At 40.2% G+C, this 20,485-nt stretch overlaps 1 protein-coding gene across 3 annotated transcripts in view; it reads right to left on the bottom strand.

The window, feature by feature from the left end:
• The window catches only part of LOC124064387 (neurocalcin-delta A), a 62,131-nt gene that overhangs the window by 33,005 nt on the left and 8,641 nt on the right, over positions 1-20,485 (bottom strand). The window contains exon 1 of one of the 3 annotated variants that reach the window (XM_046398809.1): positions 4,457-4,791. The exons of the other annotated variants lie outside the window; for them this stretch is intronic. The gene's annotated coding sequence lies outside the window, so the exon portion shown is untranslated. Of the gene's footprint in view, positions 1-4,456; positions 4,792-20,485 lie in introns of those variants that run through there. 3 annotated transcript variants of the gene reach the window in all.

The raw sequence follows: 20,485 nt of genomic DNA, 5'->3' as shown, positions 1-20,485 counted from the left end.
CACGTAATTATACCCGGGGGGGTGCAGATGATCTGTGTGCAGAGCTCTGATGGGAATAACTTAAAACAGTGGCAGCCTTGGAATTAATCACTAATTTATTCCTGTAATACTGTACTCTCTGCTGTTGTTTATTTTCAAATAGCCTAAAATTCTTGGTGCAGTAGCAATGCAGAAAATGCTTCACCAGAATTTTACACACTTTAATTGCTAAAAGTGGATAACTGTCATTTCATGAGATTTTCTCAGGTTGGGACAGTACTGATGCACACTGCACTCCTAGCAGTTCAGCAATAAACCACCTGGGGAGTTAGCAGGAGTCCACTGCAGACCTCTCATGACACCGCCACGCATTTACCTCATCAAAAAGTACATCAGCACCGATATTTCACCAGGAGGTTATGGAAGGTCAACCTACATCCCAAGATTCTCACCACCTTCTGCTGATGTCCGGTGGAGAGCAAACTTAACCTGCCGCATCTGAAGGTCAAGACGGCCCAACCAAAAGGAGTATAGCCCACAGCACCATCAGTGACCCTAATACCTCAGTCATCCTCTCATCAGGTGGGAGGATCTACAGCTGATCCTAGAGCTGTCAAACTCACATAGTCCTACAGTTGTTTACTGCTGTCCTGTAGCTGTGTTGTATGTACTGTATGTCATGTATGTTGTACTATGATGGTGAGACCAGCATGCAAGATTTTCATTGTACACTACATCTGTGAATTAGTATGATGACAATCCAGATCTTTCTTTGACATTTTATCCTTATACAGTGGTGACAATAACGTCAGACAGGAGAAAGAGAGGGAAGGAAATAAGTTTTGTTCCATCTTAACCGTTAAAGCATTAGATGCAGCTAATCATCATTTTTAATAGCAGTCCTGAATGCATTTGACTTGGGGGAATAACAATGGCGGATTTGTCATGGTTTCCAATGTATGCCAATTTTTCTAATGATTAATACAACCTCACCCCTTCCATCCAGTATGCACATTTTAAATTTGCACATAAGAATTTTATTACAATCACAGCTGTTACTGTTCCTCTTTCATTTCCCTCTGTTTTGTCTGTCTTTGTGTATATAAAAACAGTAAAAAAAAAAAAACTCTTTCCACATTAAAAAAGAAAAGTGTTTATGTGGAGAGAAGAGGAGACTGTGTAGTATAATTTCTAAGTAAGTTGTGATGAGCTAAAGTTGTAGTATGCAATGTCATATGATAGCATGAAGTAGTCATGTTATGTTCTGATTATGATTGGAAGAAAAGCAAGATACAGTTGTATTAAAAAGGTGGAGCTGCTTAAGTGCCTGTAAGTTATGAAAGGTAAAGACTATGTAGTTGTGAACTGTTTATGATAGTGAAACACTGTCTATGGTAGTAAAACACTGTCTATGTAACCTCATTATAATCATCATAAGCCTGGAAAGAACATCTTATTGTAAGGTTGCATAAAACAATTATTTTTAAAAAATATTATACAAAGAGGCCTGTAAATAATGGTGTCTGAGGCCAGCAGTAACTTAGGCTAAAACTGGAAGCAGGCCAGGGGGAGAGAAATATTGGTGTAAACTGTACTTAAGAAGAAAAAAAATAAAAAAAAGTGGAAAAACCTCTGAATCAGCCAAGGAATAGACAAGCAGGTGCAAGATAAATCAAAATGAAGCCTGTTGAAAATCCCCAACTGACCTAGGGCAAAAAGATGACTAAATGGTGTTAAAATAAAGATGGTAAAGGGATGGACAACAGGCGTGGAAAGGTCCAGACCCTAAGGTATATAAGGTGAAGCCTCAAGCCATTTTATTCAGAGCCCTTCATGTGTACTTAACGTGCGTTGTAAACTGCTCTCCTTTATTGTCAACATTAAAGTCTTTGCTGCTCAGAATCCTGTCTCCTGTTGATAATTCTACTGGACTTTGAGACAAGATTTTTTTTTTCTGAACAATTAGACACAGCTAAAAATTAGAATTTAAAGTTTTGTGGCCTTGAGGGCTTTTTGTGAGGGCATTAATGAGTTCAGTACAGTATCATTCTCAGCCCGTAATACAGTGGTACAAAACAAGCACATGTGCAGATACACACAGCATATATATACATACCAGATAAGATGTGACACCACCTTTAGCCAGAAATGACCCCAGAAATAAGGTCGTCCCCAGAGAGAAAAAGCCTGACCTGACACGGTGTGTGTGTTCTGTGTTAATGAAAGCCAAAGATCAAAATCATCAAACAACATGTAACCGTCTCCCCCTACAGTCATCCCATTATCTCTGTTCTAGTGTGAGTAAGGCGCGGCACGGTGGTGCAGTTAGCACTGTCGCCTCACAGCAGGAGGGTTCCACGTTCGAATCCTGGTCTGGGCCTGTGCCTGCGAGGGTTTTCTCTGGGTACTCCGGCTTCCTCCCACAATACCAAAAACATCCACATTAGGTTAATTGGCTACTCTACGTTGCCCCTAGGTGTGAGTGTGTGCATGTGTGTTTGTGTGTCAGCCCTGCGATTGACCAGTTGGTGACCAGTCCAGGATGTACCGTGCCTCTCGGCTGTAGCCAGCCCCGCCCTGATGGATAAGCGGTATAGAAAATGGATGGATGGATGGATAGTGTGAGTAAGTGTGTATGTATGTTGAGCAGTTAGTGTGAAATAAAAGAGTCAGCTTGAAGTATCAAATAAATATCAGTGCTAAGCTCTTAGCATGCAAGATAACGATGTGAAACAACTGTACTCATTTTGTTGTACTGTATTTGGCCAGCTCCTGCATGCATGCACCCACAATCCCACACGCATACACTCACACACACGTACACACACGTACTCACACACACACACTGCTGCAGGATGTCAGATAAAGATAAGTGTCTCTGCCTTTGGGGTAAATGTTGCCAACATATCCAGCTTAAAACACACATTTAATACACATTCACACAAAAGTTAGATAACAGTACTCTGCACAGAAGTGTTATTTTGTTAGACAGACATGAAGACAGTTAACTCAAAATGGCCTCTTGTGTTATTCATGCAGCTTCACAACAGGAAGACACTTGTGATCGATGTACTTTCAGGCTTATGGGACATTTGGAACTTTAACCAGACAATATACACAGAAGAAAGACTAATTTACACTTTGTGTAGCTTTCACAAATTATTATTATTGTGAGTCAAAATTCATATTACTTTTAGCCTGCAGATCTATCTAAACGCATTCAAGTCTACACTATATTTCCCTGCTCTTTACCAAAGCCAATGCTATTCACCAATTTAAAAAAAACACTTGTATTCAAATGGACCATGTAAGGCATTATGTCATAACAACCTTTCTCCAAAAACCGAACCGTAAATCCAATCTAATCAGCAGCAGCAAATGCTAATTATTGTCTTAATCTCCTGCATACCGCTGAGCATTTAATTGGATGGAGTCAGTACATACCTACAACTAAGATAATTCAGACAGTGACAAAGACCTGTTACATGCATCTGGCTTGTCTCCACTTCATTAAGTTGGAGGAGGAAGAAACTTCTGGGGAGGGAAAGTATCGGCAGATGAGTTCTAAATAAGTAGGGAGAGAAGGAGGAGAAAGTGTTGTAGGGAGATCTAGACCACTTGTTATGCACATTTCCCTTTCTTTCCACCCTGTTTGGGCTAAATGTGAGCTGGCATGCTTTTGTCTGAGGCATGCAGGGAGGCCAGGGTGAATGTGTGATGGGGGGTGAACTGTGGGGGGTTCTCAAGCTAGACACTTGTAAAAACATTTCATGAAAAAAATGAAACCCCTTTAAAAAATGCTTATCTCCCCCATTATTGAATTTCATCAGGACATCAAAATATTACAGCTGACCTTGAGACTAACAGAGTTACATTTATTCAGTGTGCATACCTCTGAGGCTTTCCCATCCCCACTAAGGGGGGCAGGTGGCAGCTGCTCTGCGCAGCCCCCCCCTTATTCTCTGGCAGACAGAGCCAGCAGCTCCAGCCCACACTACTGCCTCTAACATTAGCAACGCTTTGGGAAGAAAAGCCATGTGGAGCTGCCCATCACTTCCAGCTACACAATATATAAGACACTTAGTCCCTTTAATGACTATACTCTGCTTTTCTCTCTCCCTCTTATATCATGCATTCATTTCCTGCAGGGAGTGAAATAGATCTGGCTGTGTTTGCTGAAGAAGAAAGAAACTAGTCTTCCAGATCCCACCCTGATCAGGGATAACCTTCAACCATCTTGCTACATTCCTGACTCCAAAGTTTAAGCGATTAAAGGCTAATGGCATGCACAGAGTCACATTCAGTCAGGGATTTCATCTAAAAGACAACTTCCCTCCCACACAAGTATGTGACTCAAACTCGTGAACGTAGAGTTCTTCTTTATCTAGCTGCAAGTTGCTGCACACCCCTCTGGAAGCAACCACTCGCTGCTAAAGCACACAATACACACAACAAAGAGAAAACACAGGAAGCTTACCTCACTTTGTAGCAATGTACAAGCTGTTCAGCAGTCCATCACCTAGCACTTTCTCTCTAGACTAAGTTTGTGGAAGCAGCAGCAGCAGAAGAAGAAGCAACAGGCGAGAATAAGGAAGAGCAACAGAAAGAAACAAAGATGAGAGCAAGAGAGAGGGGGAAAGAACAGCGGGGGAGAGAGAGGACGGACTGAGCGACTGAGACAGAACTAACGGTGACTGACAGACTCCCAGAGACTCCTAGTCTGAGGAGGAGGTTTGTTAAAAGCCCACAAACTAATTCGTTCCTCTGCTTGCCTGCCTGCCTGCCTGCCTCTCAGGCTTGACGTCAGTGCAGTCACATGACCACGCTCTAGTGTGGAGGGGAAATGAAAGGGGAGGGGAGACAGAGAGAGAGAGGGAGAAAAAAAGACAGCGAGATGGAGAAGCCTGTGTTGCTGTGGTAACAGGCACACTGCACCGCAATGATTTCAATAGGTCATCTGACACACACACATGTGCACACATAGGTTTTTACATACAGTGAGGACAGCTAAAGACCAACTCAGTGTATCACAGACAGACTAATCAGAAAAGGTGAACAGAGTGAAGGAGCTAAAGACAGAAAGAGAATTAGAAAAAACACAAAGTGGTTCACATTTGCTATGTATATTTTTCCAGACCTCAGAAACACATGCTGGCAAAAAAATAACAAAATGCACCTTTGAACTTGTTCTTTAACTATTTTTACTCTATTATTTCATGCTTTTTTAGTAACAAAAATCCATATATTTGCCCTGATTTTGCTCTCAATTTAATTTACAACTAAATTAAACTAAATTAAAATGTGACTTTGGATATTAGAAACATACATTGTCAAAAATGAAAAACAAAAGCAAAACAAAATAAAGAAAACATTAAACAAAGAAGTAGGGGGAAGAAACAAATAAGTAAGAAAAAATACTACTAATTACGTGGTGGATACAGAGCTCCAGTTTCAGTTGTGTTTTTATTACACTGATGTAATAATACTGTGGGGCAAGCTGAAGAAACAACAAATTTCAGGAATAACACTATGATTAACAGACAATCACTAAAAATAACAAAAAACCCAACAATGGTGTAAATCATGGTGATGTCTATCAGTTATCACTGTCTGGCAGAAAGATGCCACAAACTTCTGTCCTCACACAATAACAGACTTCTACTTAAGTACACTTGAGGCTGCAAGACTCTTTGGGAAAAGCGCCTGCACTGACTTGCTTTCTTGCTGAGAGAAGATTGATACCATTCTCACATTTCTACTTCCAAAATGTTTATCTGAAACAGGGCTTGGGTATCAAATACTGATGGGTGTGCAGTGCAGGAAGAAAAATTATTTTAGGGCCAACCAACTTCTTATCCTACCCTCCACTCACCCAAGCGAGTATGAACAGCTTTGGTTGATTGCATTCATCTGAATAGCATCTGCTAGCCTGTTGAATGGAGAGCAGTGGGGCCCAGATTAGGGTGGGGTAGTGTGGAGGGTGGGGCAAGGTCAGCCACCCCCCCGGACTACTGGGAGTAAGGGTATGTATGGCTGGTTAAGAGGCACATGGACAAAGATACAAAATGAAATGCCACAGAGAGCAGAGAGAATTGACAGAGAGCAGGGAAATTTATGGCCTGCTGGGGAGTAAAACAGAGATTTAAAGATTTACTCATTTACTCTTCTACAAAACACACTTTGTTCAAATGGGACAAACAAAATAAAAGTAATAAAATAAAAACCTTCTTGGTCCTTCTTTCCACAGTTACATCCTCAGTTCACAGAACAAGATGTGAAAATACTCCAGAACCATATGCCATTTTTGCCTGCTCTCTTACTCTTCTGTCCCCCCCGTCTGTCTTTCACAGAGCCACAGTCCTTGTTTGAGAAGCTGTAAATTGCTCCCTCAATGTATCCCCCGTCATGAAACTGCCCCCTTTATTTTTGCGGTTACTGTCAAACTCTGGCCACATACAATTCATCGGCCCAGAAGATAAATGGGGAAAAGCAGAAAAAATAAATTCATTTACAGGTAACACAAGTTCACTGCCCTGCATGTTTCACCTTTTTTAACCCTGCATACTTGGCCAATCATTGTGGAATGTGGGCATTACTTTCAGATTTTTAGTTTTGAAAAACACTATGATGCAATACAGAAGACCACCTTATCTGACCTTTTGATAGAGCCTTTTCACTGCTTCTTCTGTACAGGCATGTAACCAGTACATGTATATGTGGAAATATGTTATTAACTTTGAGGAGACATCTGCAAGGACTTGCCTTCCTCTTGGGGACAAAATGTAATTCCCCATAATGTTAATCATTAAATATTAGGGTGAAGACTTGGGATAAAGTTAGGTTTAGGCTAATATAAGTCAATGTAATGTGCTATGCAGCAATGGAAATATGACTGTGAGTGTTTGTGTCCGTGTGTGTGTTATGATCTAGGAAGCCTAACTGGCACGAGTGGGAATTCCTTCCTCCTGAAGGTTCAGGAAGCAGGAGCATGGGCGGAAGAGAAAACAATTTCTCTCTCCAAGACAAACCCTTTAGAAGGTGCTCCTGGAAGAGGAAGCACTCCCCACACAGTGTCACTATTTAGAAACTAACTTCTTCTAAATAATTCCATTAATATCTGCTGCAAAGTCCATCAATGAGCTGAAAGAAGAAAAAAGTCATCTTTTAAACAAATTCCTGCAAACTGCAAATGAACCAAGAACATACATTACTGGGAGAAAGGAGTGAAAATGAGTGAGAAAAGAAAAGGGAAAAGTTGGAATTGGACAGTAAGACTTAAAACCTGAAGGTCAGACCTGTGCCAGAGAGCTGTCAAGTTAATCTGAGCTGATGAGCTGGACATATTAGACAACAACGGATCACATATATTGGATAACCAACCATCAGGGGAGGGAGGGCCCAGGTCGGAGCCCAACGTTTAAGTGTCTTATCGAAAAAAAATCAATGAAAGCACAAGGCATACACACACCCACACATAACACACCCCCTGGAATCTCACATAATAGTGGATGGTGTAAGTGTTTCATTATTTTATTCATCTCAATGAATTTCAAAAAATATTGTGAGAAAACAAGTGCTAAGTGGAGTTATAAGCCTAATGTCTAGAGGTTTTTTATGTCCCACATAACAGCATAAATAAGAATTTGATTTGGAATGTGGAATCTTGAAAAAAGCCCTAATTTGCCTATTACTGTTTAATATCACTTTCTTACCAAATTGATGTTGTTTTTATTAGGCAGCGTCAGTATGGTCAGACTCTGGAAAAACACAGAAAATCTGTAACTTAACAGGAAAACACCAGTTTTCTTCCATTTCTTTTCTTGACTAAGAGGTTTTGGTTATTATTATGAGTCACCGTTACTGAACAGGGATGTCAACTCTCACACGAGACCATTAGACTCACACAATTGGTATTTTTCACATGCTCTCATGGCACATGTCCATTTTCTCACACAGTGACATACAAGCTTGATAACTGAGAATCACACGAAAAGAGGACATTGAGAGCACGGACAGACAAGAGTCAGCGGCTCTTCTGGCAGCCGCGTCTCTCCCTTTGCTCTGGTCCACGTGCAGTACGTGCATTCTGGGGGTAAATTACTGTAAGACAGCTATAATTAGGCTGAGTATATTTACTTTTCAAAATACTGTATTTCCTTAAATAGTTTTTATTTACCAGAGCTGTAGATTACACCAGGCCTTTATATAAAGCAGCCAGTTTGTCATATTTTAGCATGAACCTTCGTTTTGATCTGCTCCTGCTCACCCTGCTAAAGTTACTGGATTATGCTGTCAACACAAATGTAGCTGTATCTACTTCACTTTAAAACCCCTCTAGCCTTTCAGTGGACAGAAGCCCATCATTTATTACCACTATTATGTTTGTGCAGGTGAGAAGTCAGAAGTTTGAAGGAAGGACCCAAATGCAGACGACTAAGGCAGATCAGTGATAAAATAATATAAACTGAAGCAGGCAAAGAAGCCAGTCCAACTCAAACAAACAAATCCGAAAGCAAGCAAAAAACATAAATCCCAAAAAGCAGGCAAGCTCTAAGGAACAAAACAAAGATTCCAAAATAATAAGCAGGAAAAAGATTTCATGTGTGACACATGAGGTATATAATTAGCAGATGCCCAGCTTTCATGAAGTAGGGTAGCCATTTTCTCGCTTGGCTGTCCTCTATCTTTGCTGCTGGTTAACGAATCATTTCGTCTACTTGTGTGCTGTCCTTAACTTGAATCTAGTCACGTGAGGATGAGAGGGGTTGGTCAGGATGCCTGACAGCTTGGCCAGCATCCTCCTCTCACCCACAACCTCCACTGACTCCAGAGAACAGCCAAGGACAGATCTCACCCTCCTTATCAGTTTGTTCAGTCTTTTTTTTTCTTTATCCCTCTCAGTGATACCGCCGCTCCAGCAGACCACTGCTTAGAAGGTTGTTGATACAACCACAGTATCATTGAAGGCCCTTAGTAGTGTCCTGCACACTCAGAAGGACTTAAGTCTCCTCAGCAGCTGTGGGCGGCTTATGAATAAAATCTGTTCAGTTCATTAGGCCATACCTGGTCTCCAGATTCCACTCTGGTCCCAAGATTGTTTTCAGTCCTCTCCAGACCTCCCTTGCTAATTATCTATTTCTTTGCATCCTATTCTAAAATCCTTTTCACCCTTTTCTGCCAATGAGGAATGCCCAACCGCCTTCCCTCTCGACCTTATCCCCTGTCACCTTCCCCAGTCTGTTGCTTCTGACCCCACTCCTCCTCACCCACCTCATCAATACCTCCTTGACAACTGGTTGTTTTTCTAACCCTCTAAAAGCAGCTACAGACTTAAAGACTCACAGATGTCTTCCAACTTTTCTTTCTAAAAATGTTTAGTTACAGTCTCCAGCAGAACAATTTTCTTGGCCTCCACCAGCCTGGTTTTATAGCAACACAGACTGCCCTCTATGCCCTCACAGAGGAACTCCACACTGCTCGAGCAGCTTTCATCCATCATCATCCTCCTTGACTTTAAAGCAGACTTGACAAGGTGCACCACCAGATCCTCCTATAAGAATTACGAATCTCTGTCTAAGCACTCTACCTCAACTGCACAAGTTGAAAATCTTTCTACTTGTACAAAAAATATGTGTATAACTGGGAGTATTATGACTCTCCCTGGGCAAATCACAAATGTACAAGTGAAACACTGTGTATGGTTGCCACCACTGAGGCACGTATACATCAGACAATAGCCCTCACGATTACAGCGTTCTACTGGAAGGACTGAAAATGCACATTATCTTAAAAACCTCTCTGTATTTTAAAGTTTCTGGTGAAATTCTGGTGTGATGGTCAACAAGTGCAGATGTAGCTGTCTGGTGCACTAGTGCTCCACCCTCAACAGGGACTGTTTGGAATAGCATATCTGTCAACACAGGACACATACAGCACATGGTCACTACAATGACGTTGAGAATGTGGTTCTGCACAGCCACAAGCGTCGCCTCTCTATGTAACTGCCAGTTACGACACATACAGGAATCAGCGGAAACCTGGCTGGCAGACAGGGAAGTGAATTCTTCTCCCACACACCATATGGTTATGAATATAACAATGTAATGTCCTAAAAGGACAGACAGGGAGAAAGAAAAGGACGTCCAGATCCAGCCCCCACCACCAACAGACATGTAAATAAACAGCCATGTGTGAACTCCCATACTGTAGGAAACATTAACTAAAGATGCTGCACTGTACAAAAGAGTCTGATCAAATTGTGTGCACACACTCCTTAATCTCTCAGCGGCTGTGGTCAGAGAGGGTCTCCTAGCTTTTCATGCATATCAGTGCAGCAGGATAATTCACAACTCACTCAAATGAATAGATTGTTTAAAAACAAATCTTCTCCTTGTGTGTTATGTAACTGCAGTGCATGAGGTGGGCGAGCCGATGCACCTCGCTGAACAGGCTAATCCAATGTACCACACCGCTTGCCAAAACAAATGACGAAAGCATCTTAGAGGTTTATGTGGTTGTGTAATAAAAGAGCTTATCATGATGTAAATCAATTTACGAGAAAAAAACTGCTAATTAAAGAAAATAACCTTGCTCAATTAAGTAGGTTATAACTTAGATAATGTAAACGAGGGCTATGAAATGGCTACAATTTTTAACATGATCATCATACACTTAAAAGTGTATTTTTAGCTCCTCTCACTCAAATGTATAATGAATAAGATCCTTTGATTGACATCCAGGAAGAAAGTCTTTACTACTGTGATGAGGTAATGCAGAAATTCATCTTATTCAAGTCCTATACGCAGATATTTATGAGACAGAGCAGTAAAGGATATATAACCTGTTACGGTAAGGTGAGATAATGATGTAATGGCCACCTGAATGATGCAACAGATGATGAAAACTACAGGAAGAGGAAAGATGGATGACTTTCTGCCTACCTTCATTTTTGTTTTTGCTCAGTCTGAAAGCACACTTGCACTGTGAAACCTTACACAACTTGCTTTGGTAATACTGAAGCAAGTAAGAAATACAATAATAGAATTTATTGAGAGGCATACTGTAGACACACTACCCACCTACATGTCTCGTGTCATACTTCTGTTACTACATCTGTTATACTGATGGAGTCAAAAGTTGTCTGAGCTCCGGTCAGTTAGAAAAGTTTTTGATGCTGAAAGTGATGAGTGTAACATTTATTATGAAAGATTTTTTGGCTTGTGATGAGCTGAGGTGTTATGAGAAGTTATTTTGGTAGACATATGATTGATTAATGGAAGAAATTACGCATCTACTCTGTATTTGAAGACAGGCAGAAAATTCATTCAACAGATGTCAAAACAGCGCTTAGGCCCATGACTCATGATGTCATCATCCTTATGAAATATTAAACAACACTGGTAATAAAACACAACAGGTTGCTGCCTTGCAAACTACACTGTATCTAATCTCCGTTTATCAGCAAAGCAGTGACTGTAATCCTTGGACTGCTAGCGTTATGTGCTTGGATTGAGGTTATCAGAAAAATACACTTTTAGCAGCAAGGATAAATATAATACAACCTTCACAACACAAAGAATGATTAAAGCTGGAACAGATTTTACATGCATGATATTTTTAGTCTTGACAGTCAGAAAGTGACACATTCAGTAACTGAGTAAATACAGAGGACATTCCGGACAAGAGGTTAACTGTGATTGGAGCAGCATCACAACTCACAAGGAAGCAACCCAAAGTTTACAGAGAAACGTCAAAGACTGCAGAGCTGGAGGTGACTGAGCTTCATTAAAGCGAGGTGAACTTCTGGTGAACTCCTGAGCATGATGAACTGGATAATAAAATTATTGTCACAACACATATCAGTGCTTGCTTATTCTTGATTCAGAACTGTCATGAACAGCCTATTGTATGCAGTGTAAAGCTCCTGTGTCAGAACCGCCTGTTTACAGTCCTCACATATGTGAGTCACAAAAATCAAACATGTTTAAGACTAATCTTAATCTTAATGGACACCTAAAAAACACAACCAACACTTTCTCCTCCGAGTGTCTCAGCAGCATTACAGTTCACTCATCTCTCTTCTAAAAATTATATTACTGTGTACATTGTATATCTCTTTGATGTGTTGAGATTTCTTCATAATCCAGAATGGTGAAGAAGAACATTACTTACAAAAATTATTATTTCATCCCATTTATAGAAAGGTTGGTGGGCTGTGAGAAAACAGGAAAATGAAAGTGAAAAGGTTTATTATACAATCTGCAAAGTGTCTCAAGAGTTACTCAACAGCATTACAACCCACTTCCATCCTTGATGATTCAAGGGCTATAAACAGAAGCCAGAAGAAAAGATGGATGACCAGCCTGTCCCATCTATTGTTCTTTATGGCAGGAGGCTGGCTTGATGCAGAGAGAGGATTAACCAGAGCCCACTGCCTCAGTCGCTCTCTTATCAGAAAGAAGCAGGTTGGGAATGAGGAGCAAGAGAAAGACACATCACCACCTCCCCTATGACTCACACTCTGGTCCCTTGCTCACTATTACTGATGCACACATGCACAGAGACTCCACACACACACACACACACACACACACACACACACACACACACACACACACACACACACACACACATATCAATAATATAAATGCAGAAATAGAGTTGTCTCTGCATACTGATGACTGTCTCTTTTCCTGGCATGAAGCGGATGGACAGATGCAGCTCGCCTATGAAATGTCAGACACAACTTTATTCATGGAGTAGGCTTGCAGCAGCAGCCATGACACTTTTATTTTGCTTGGCAAAGCACTTCCTGTGAGTCACAGTTTTTCCAACTGTGGAAAAAACCTGTCATAGGGTACATGAATACAAAGAATGCAATATTAAGTAAGCAATTATATTTCAGGATCTACAGTAAATTTATCTGGATGATAGTCCTGATAATAATGTTACAGGCTGTAGAGCTGAAACGATTAGCTGATCAATTGAATAGTTGATAGAAAACAACTGACAACTATTTTCATCATTGACTAATCATTTATAGACATTTATCAAGGAAAAATAGTGGTAAAACTATTAGTCAAAGTCAATAGCACTTTCTTTACCAATTTCACCGGAGAATCTCACTTAAACTGAAAATAACAACAACTGCTTTAACTGCTGTGAACCCCTGCTAAGAGGGAAATGCTACCAGAAAGGGTGAGGTCATCCTACTAAACATAACCTACGTCTAGCATTTGTTAAGCTTTGTTCAGTGACCTCAGGGACAGCCCTGGGTCAGGCTTCTCATTAGCAACCAAATAATAAAGAAAAGAAATGAATCAGGAGACAATAAAAGATAAACAAAGGAAAAACTGAAGCAAAAGTCCAAAATAAGATTGTACCGCCCTGATGATAAATATGAAGATAGAGCCAAGAAACAGTTAGTTTATCTTAACATAAAGTCTACTGCAAATTTTGCACAGCTAGTTTAAGCTGTACAAGACTGAAATGCACAAACGACACACTGTGGTTTGACTGACAGTGAAACCAAAACTCAAGTTAGACATTGTGTCAAATCGCTCCACTATGTAACCTTTAACATACATTTTTGCATTTTGGTTTTTGTGTACAGGACAAATTGTCAAGTTATAGCATGTTAATTGGTAAAATTCAGAGGTTTTTCTATTTTTAGAAAGAACACAATTAACTCTAATCTCCTGCTTCCCGTCTTCATGCGAAGCTACACTAACCACATCTGAGTTCCACTTTTATAGTTAGCAATTAGCCTAAGAGTGGCATCATCACAACCAAAACTTGAAAATTTGCTGTGCCTTGTACTGTAATGATGCTAGTAGCAAAATTTGCCAAATAATTATAATCCTTCTTTGATCATTTTAGAATTACTGAAGTTCTTCTACTTCAAGAAAGCTCTAGATAAGTGGATGTCATCTTAAGAAAGAGGCCCCACTGACAGCAAGTGACCTAAAGTGTGAATGTGGGTGGCAGAGATGCAGACAGCCCTTGTTTTAAGCAGTGGGCCTCTTAACTGGACAAGCTGCAGCTGTCCCTTAGCCCTACAGGCCTGTGTAAGTGTGTGTGAGTGTGTGTTATTAAATGAGACTGAGCATGTGTGCTTCAAAGAGCAAAGGATGTTCAGGCCATTCATCTCTTTTATGTTAGTGACACACAGACACATATGCACACACACATATTTGTCCCTGATTTATGAGTGAGTGTGTATGTGTGACTGTGTGTAATGGCCTGTGTTTGGAGGGATCTGGGGGCCTGGGAACTGTGTGGTTCCTTTGGCTTGACTCAGAGTCATGGGAAACAACACTGACCAAAAACAACAGGGATCATGCACGCTGCAGCCTGACCACCCAACATTATACTGTTTAGACTGGACATCGTACACACTTCTGTCGCAGAAAAAAGGAGGGGATGAATGCATGATGAAGCATTTCAGATCTCACTTTTCTTCACATGATGAAAATAAATCACGATAGCCATAAATTTAGCACATTCACCGGAAAATCTGGCTTAAGCGAAACCGTAAGATATGTTAATGGCGTACACACTCTACATGTCATGTTCCTCACATCAGCCTATATAAAAAAAATCTTTCTGTTCCATTAAATAATTCCTACCAGAAAATGTGCTATGTTGTAATGCAGTTGTAATGCAGTGAGAAGTTAGTAGTAGTTAATTTATGTTTTGTAATAATTTGATTCGGCAAAGTATCGAGTTACTGAAATTATCAAATGTAGTGAAGTAAAACATAAAAGATTTGCCACCCAAATGTGATGGAGTAGAAATATAAAACATGAGAAAATACACCTCACATTGAAAACTGGGTTGTTGTTGTTAAGCTTAAAGTTAAATTCCAATGTCAGAAAGCTATTCAAACAACTGAGCTGTTCTGGTGGAGGATACTGGCACCACTCATAACATACTCATAATCCTAATACTATGCTAATGCTTTTTTTATGTAATGTCATTAATATCATTGATTTCAGTTCTCTAAGTATTGTACTAGTTAAAATTTTGACCTGAATGACAATAAAACGTCAGGGAGTCATTCCTAAATGCAAGGTCATATGAGGTAGTGACTACTCTCTACACTTTAATGTTAAGAAGAGATACCAACATGTTTATAGGCTGATCAAATAACCAAACAAGAAAATGACCGACATTTGACCGACATTTCCATCCTATAGACATGCAGTTAGCACGACTAAAAAGCATTTAGGAATTCACGTGTTTCCAGTCTGTTTGGAAACACAGCTACAGCACATTTCACAGAGAGCTAGTGTAATTTACCAGGAATTACTGGAATTATGCACTCAAGTCCTCAATATAGTAGGAGTAAGTGCTGAAACAAATCCCAAAGCTCAAACCTTATTTTAGGCCTAAACAATTTTTTCTAAACTTAAAGTAAGCACAGGCCAGCTGAGTTCCATTTGCATGCTAAAACATCCCTCATGACTAAAGCCTTATGGGATCAAACGTGTTATACATGCGTTGTAAAACACAACTATCTATGATGTGATATCCTGACATGGATAGTAATAAGTAGGAAAATTAAAATGACCACAAGAGAGAGTGGAATGTGCAGATGAGTTAGGAAATTACAAGAAGATGGTGAATGGTGATCAAGAATGGAAATTATCCATAATCTGGACTTGGTTTTGTACAGTCAGAGGACGCTGCAACAATAACAACAGGAAAGCTATAGTGAATGACATGACTATAACATGCAATGAGCAGTGAATGGAGGAAGAATCCGTTTTTCAGTTTTTTTAAATACCAAACCACAAAACATATTTTCTGCAAATACGAAGTGCTTTTCTCTGCTATGGCAATAAAAGCTGATGCAAGTAAAGCTTTTTCCCATTGGGTGCCTGGAGAAGGGGAAAGTGTGAGGAAAGCTACCTTCTGTATTGCAGCCCCTGAGGTTCCTGTCCTCTCACTTTCCAGAGCTTTCTCAAATAACATAAATGCTCAGGCAGTGCACATCTTCATAGTCGCAAATTTAGCAGGGCTAACTGAAATCATTGTGTGAGAGGGAGCTTGGCTGTGGTTAAGCGCATTATACAACATTTTGCTTTCTTGTGAAAAGAAAAGAAAAGCAAATGATACCAATCAGTTCAATTCAGTGAGAGATACAGCAGTAGTTTACAGCGATTTTACCTTGAACAACCTGAACACGCTGACATCAAGTTCAGCTATGTGAGGTGATGTCATATCTGTAAAAATATAGCGATACAGTTGGCTAAAACCAGTTGTTTAAAAGGAATGGTAGTTAGATGAGAATATCAAAACCACCTGCGTGTTTGTATGTTCAACATGTTGCTTGAGCCAGCAGCCAGTTAACTCAGTTTAGCATCCCTCTAACTCAACTAGAAAGCAAAAATAAATTCTTAAAAATTATCTCTTTATGAATTAAAACCTTTTCCTGCCTTTAGGAGCAAACAGACAGCCTTCCAAACAGCTGTAACAGCTTTGACTGTGACAGATATTTTCTAATCCAATGCCAATGGAAGATAGAACTGCTGCTACTGCTGCTAGTATTATTGTCACTTTTAACACTAACAGTGCCTTGCCAAATATACTTACTATACTAACAACTGGCTGCACCAGCATTGATTTAGGTGAGTCACTGAGAATGAAGGTTAAGTACACTTAACCAATCAATTATTTGGTGATTTTACGCATGCTAGTGGTATGGCCCTAAGAATGGTAGCATTGGTCTGTCAGTCCACCATTATTCATTGAGGATCATACTGATCTTGACTGGCCTGGCCTCGCAGGCAGGTCCAAGTTTTCACTTCCTGTGAATTATTACAACATCTAAAAGATAAATTTACAAGCTATCCTAGGCGATAAATCGTTACACAATCAGCTGACGGGTAAAGGAAGCAAATAAAGACCCTCTGTTAGAGGAGTGTAAGAAAATATTTAAAATGTTTATCTGTGAAAAATGAGTGCATTACCATGGCTTCATTTTTTTGGGAACAACCCGCCAAGGGCCTCCGTAACAGCTCCAACTATAACTCCACACGAGGTGTTGCTGCTGTGGCTTTCCCAGAATAGTTCTCAGTGAGAAGGTTTTGCTATTCGGAAGATAAATAGACACACATTTTATCATGTGATAACAACACTTTTTAGTGTTGGGTAAATATGTTAGGGACCTTCGCTATAAATATCGATATATTATGATAGGTTTGTTTATGTGGGAGCAAGCATTTCTCATCTTTTCAATGACAATGTATTTTCTGCAATAATTCAGCAGCCTGCAACCAAACACTGAAGAAAAAGAGAAGAGGGAAAGAGAGTGCAGCTTGAGAAAAGGCTAGGAATTGTCACAAGGAGAAGTGTCAGGCCTTCAAAATACACTCCAACACCAACTGCCACAATCCACTGATGCCCTCACATCACAGGGCATTATTTCCCCTGGGTCTGTGATTGCTGCTTTGTCTCTGGGCTGTTTTAATAGTCTCACGAGTAAAAGCAGAACCACTAGTGTTCATGCACACTTGTGCTCTCACTCTCACTTGTACACTCTCTCACACAGGCAAACATACATGTGTAGATGCCCCAGATTGTCCTGGGCTCAAGCATATTTCCCACACCATTTGTGAAACTACACAAACACTACTGATCTAGCAGTTGGCCTGCATGACAACCGTATACGGAATATAACTTGTGGCTCAATAAATAAAATTACTCCATAACTTTGATGTTTTACTACAGGGAGGAAAAAAAGAGATAAACTAAAAATAGACGAACTTGTCTAAATTCCATGACCGAGTCCAGCTATTGTTTTCTAAAAAGAATTCAATGCAACAGGGCTATTTAAGCAAGTCAAAAGCCAGCAAATAACATTAATAAGAGGTTATTATTGTAATCATGCACCGATGAAAGTTATGACAGTGTTCATAATGGTAGAGAACAACTGAAAAAAAACTGTACCAGAATACCAAAGAATACCAAGCTGTTAACACACAAAATAATGTTCAGGCCAGCATAACAGTGTGGCTTTTTCATTTCCTCCCTTTTGGTTTTTGTAAATATGATGTCGTTTTTCAGTTTCTAAAAATCTCTCAGGAAATGGTCAGTTCCCCTGCTCAGACACACGTGGTTTCAGCCTTGCGGTAGAAGAGAAAGGAACATAACGGAACTAAATGTGCTAAGAGACAGAAAGCTCAGGTTGCCTTTGAACAAAATGTGACAACAGGGAGACCTCAGCCTTTCCACTGATGCCATGGCAACACGTTCAATGCAGATGGTAGGTAAGAAAAAGCAGATCGAATCAGGTGTAAAAACTAGAACAATATAAAAATCAAAAAAACCTCTGTGCATATGAGTGTGCATTCATGCAAAACATCAAACACAGGCGGTAGTGTCAAATGAGCAGGGAGACTGGGCAATTCAAGGGATTAGCATTTCATTAGCAGCAAGCTCCTGAGCTCTATTTCTGTTATATTCAAGAGGATGAAACAACCTTACAACATTACCAGACACTACTGACAGCTGAGCAAGTAAATAATGTAATTCAGTGGCTCAAATATTTTTAAGCATGAGCTACCACGTGCAAATTTAGTGTCATAAAGTTATTTCCCTGGTCTCTTACAGGATTTCCTCTTGACATTAAACTTTTCACTGTGATATTTGTATGGGGAATCACTTGACTTCACCTCTGTCCACAGCTGCAGCTACCAGCGGCTCGGACGCTGCATACACATGGGACTGGATTCCATACAGGTCACAGTGTTGTAACAAATTTTTCACACTTGTGTGAGGAAACCTAATCCACATATTCCATCTGCAAATTTCTCTACAGTGATCTGTGGTGCTACATATGAGAGGCTTTGACAACAAGGACAGAGTAGAACTTTTTTTCTTTTTCCTACTTCTACTGTCATGAGGGATTTTTTGTTTTTAACAGTACTGTACATACTGGGGATGAAATTCTTCCAAGCCTTACAGGAACAACATATGCACCTAGACATATAATTAAGCAATAAAATGCCAAAGGTGCAAGAAGATCACCTACCAACACGGAAGAACAAGATACAGTTACAGCTCAGCCTCAACCTGTCAAATAGGAAAAGAGTAAGAGTCGTGTATGGATATATTTTGGGCCAAGGATGGATCATCAGGGATTAATTATAAATGTGCAAAAACCAGTATGCAGACGGTGCTGCTGTACTTTTTGGGCCAAAAGAGGAAACGTTTCCAACTTAGCAAAGCACCTCAATGACAGACATCCAGATGTATTCAAATTAAGGAATTTATATTCGAATTCAGTGTGAGTGACATTTGATATTTACAACATATTCAAAGTGTTATCCTTATCCTGAAGACATGTTACCATTATTTTTGCTCGAGACAGTTGGCATTGCTGTGTAGCTAACTATATTCAATACAACATTTACAATGGCTAATTTTTAGTAGGCTACATCCTTCAATCTGTGTCATCTGTCACCAAAATAACAAATGACAAAAGTAATGGGACTGTGTTAAAAGTAGAGTTGGCTCCGTCTTTGCAGCTATAACAGCTTCTTCTTGGAAGCCTTTCCACAAGATTTTGGAGTGTTTCTGTTGGAATTTTTGCTTGCAATCTCAATTTCAGTTCATCCCAAAGCTGTTGGATGGAGTTGACATCAGGGTTCTGTGTGGAGCAGTCAAGTTCTTCTACACGGGATGCATCCAACATGTCTTTATGGAGCTTTGCTTTGTGCACTGGGACACAGTCATGCTGGAATAGAAAAGGACCTTCCCCAAACTGTCACCACAAAGTTGGAAGCATAACATTGTCCAAAATGTCTTGGTATGCTGAAGCATTAAGATTTCCCTGGATGTAAGGGGTCGGGCCCAGCTCCAGAAAAACAGCCCCATGAGACATATGAATTCAGTAATAAAGAGGTGTGTCCCAATGCTTTTGTCTATATAGTAGGAGGAGTATACAGTAAAATACGTGGCTATTTTGTATTCATTCAATGGGCACGAGAATCCTTGAATTTCACGGGTATTGGTATGGACTACAAAATTTCTGGTATTGCAACAACCCTTATTCCCAAGCAGTGGGGGGTACATTAAATTAAATCTGAACTACACTTTCCAACAAAAAATGGTATCAGTCTTGTTTGTCACATAGGAATGACTAGCATGAAGGAATTTCTCCTGGTCAGTCTAATATCACAGGAATGGTATATACTGAAATGGTACAAGGTATTAAAAACAACCTAATGCACAGCGAGAGAAACAAAGAAAGACGTAACACTGTATTGCTAATCTCCTCGGACACCAGCCCAGGCAGTGTGGGTGTCTGGACAAGACACGCTTCCTTGCTCATTCGCTCATCTGCTGAACAAAACTGGGCTGCGGCTGCATCGTGTTGTCTTCCTACCATATTTGCTGTGGCATACGCCCACGTGTAACCCCCCTCCTCTTGTTCACTCTCTCGCACTCCCCTACAGCAGACCGGCTGTCACGGTTTCCAGCCCACTCATTGCTGTTCCTC

Source organism: Scatophagus argus, chromosome 9 (genome assembly GCF_020382885.2).
Source record: "Scatophagus argus isolate fScaArg1 chromosome 9, fScaArg1.pri, whole genome shotgun sequence".
NCBI classification, from domain to species: Eukaryota; Metazoa; Chordata; class Actinopteri; family Scatophagidae; genus Scatophagus; species Scatophagus argus.
This window is presented reverse-complemented; position numbering and strand designations above follow the sequence as displayed.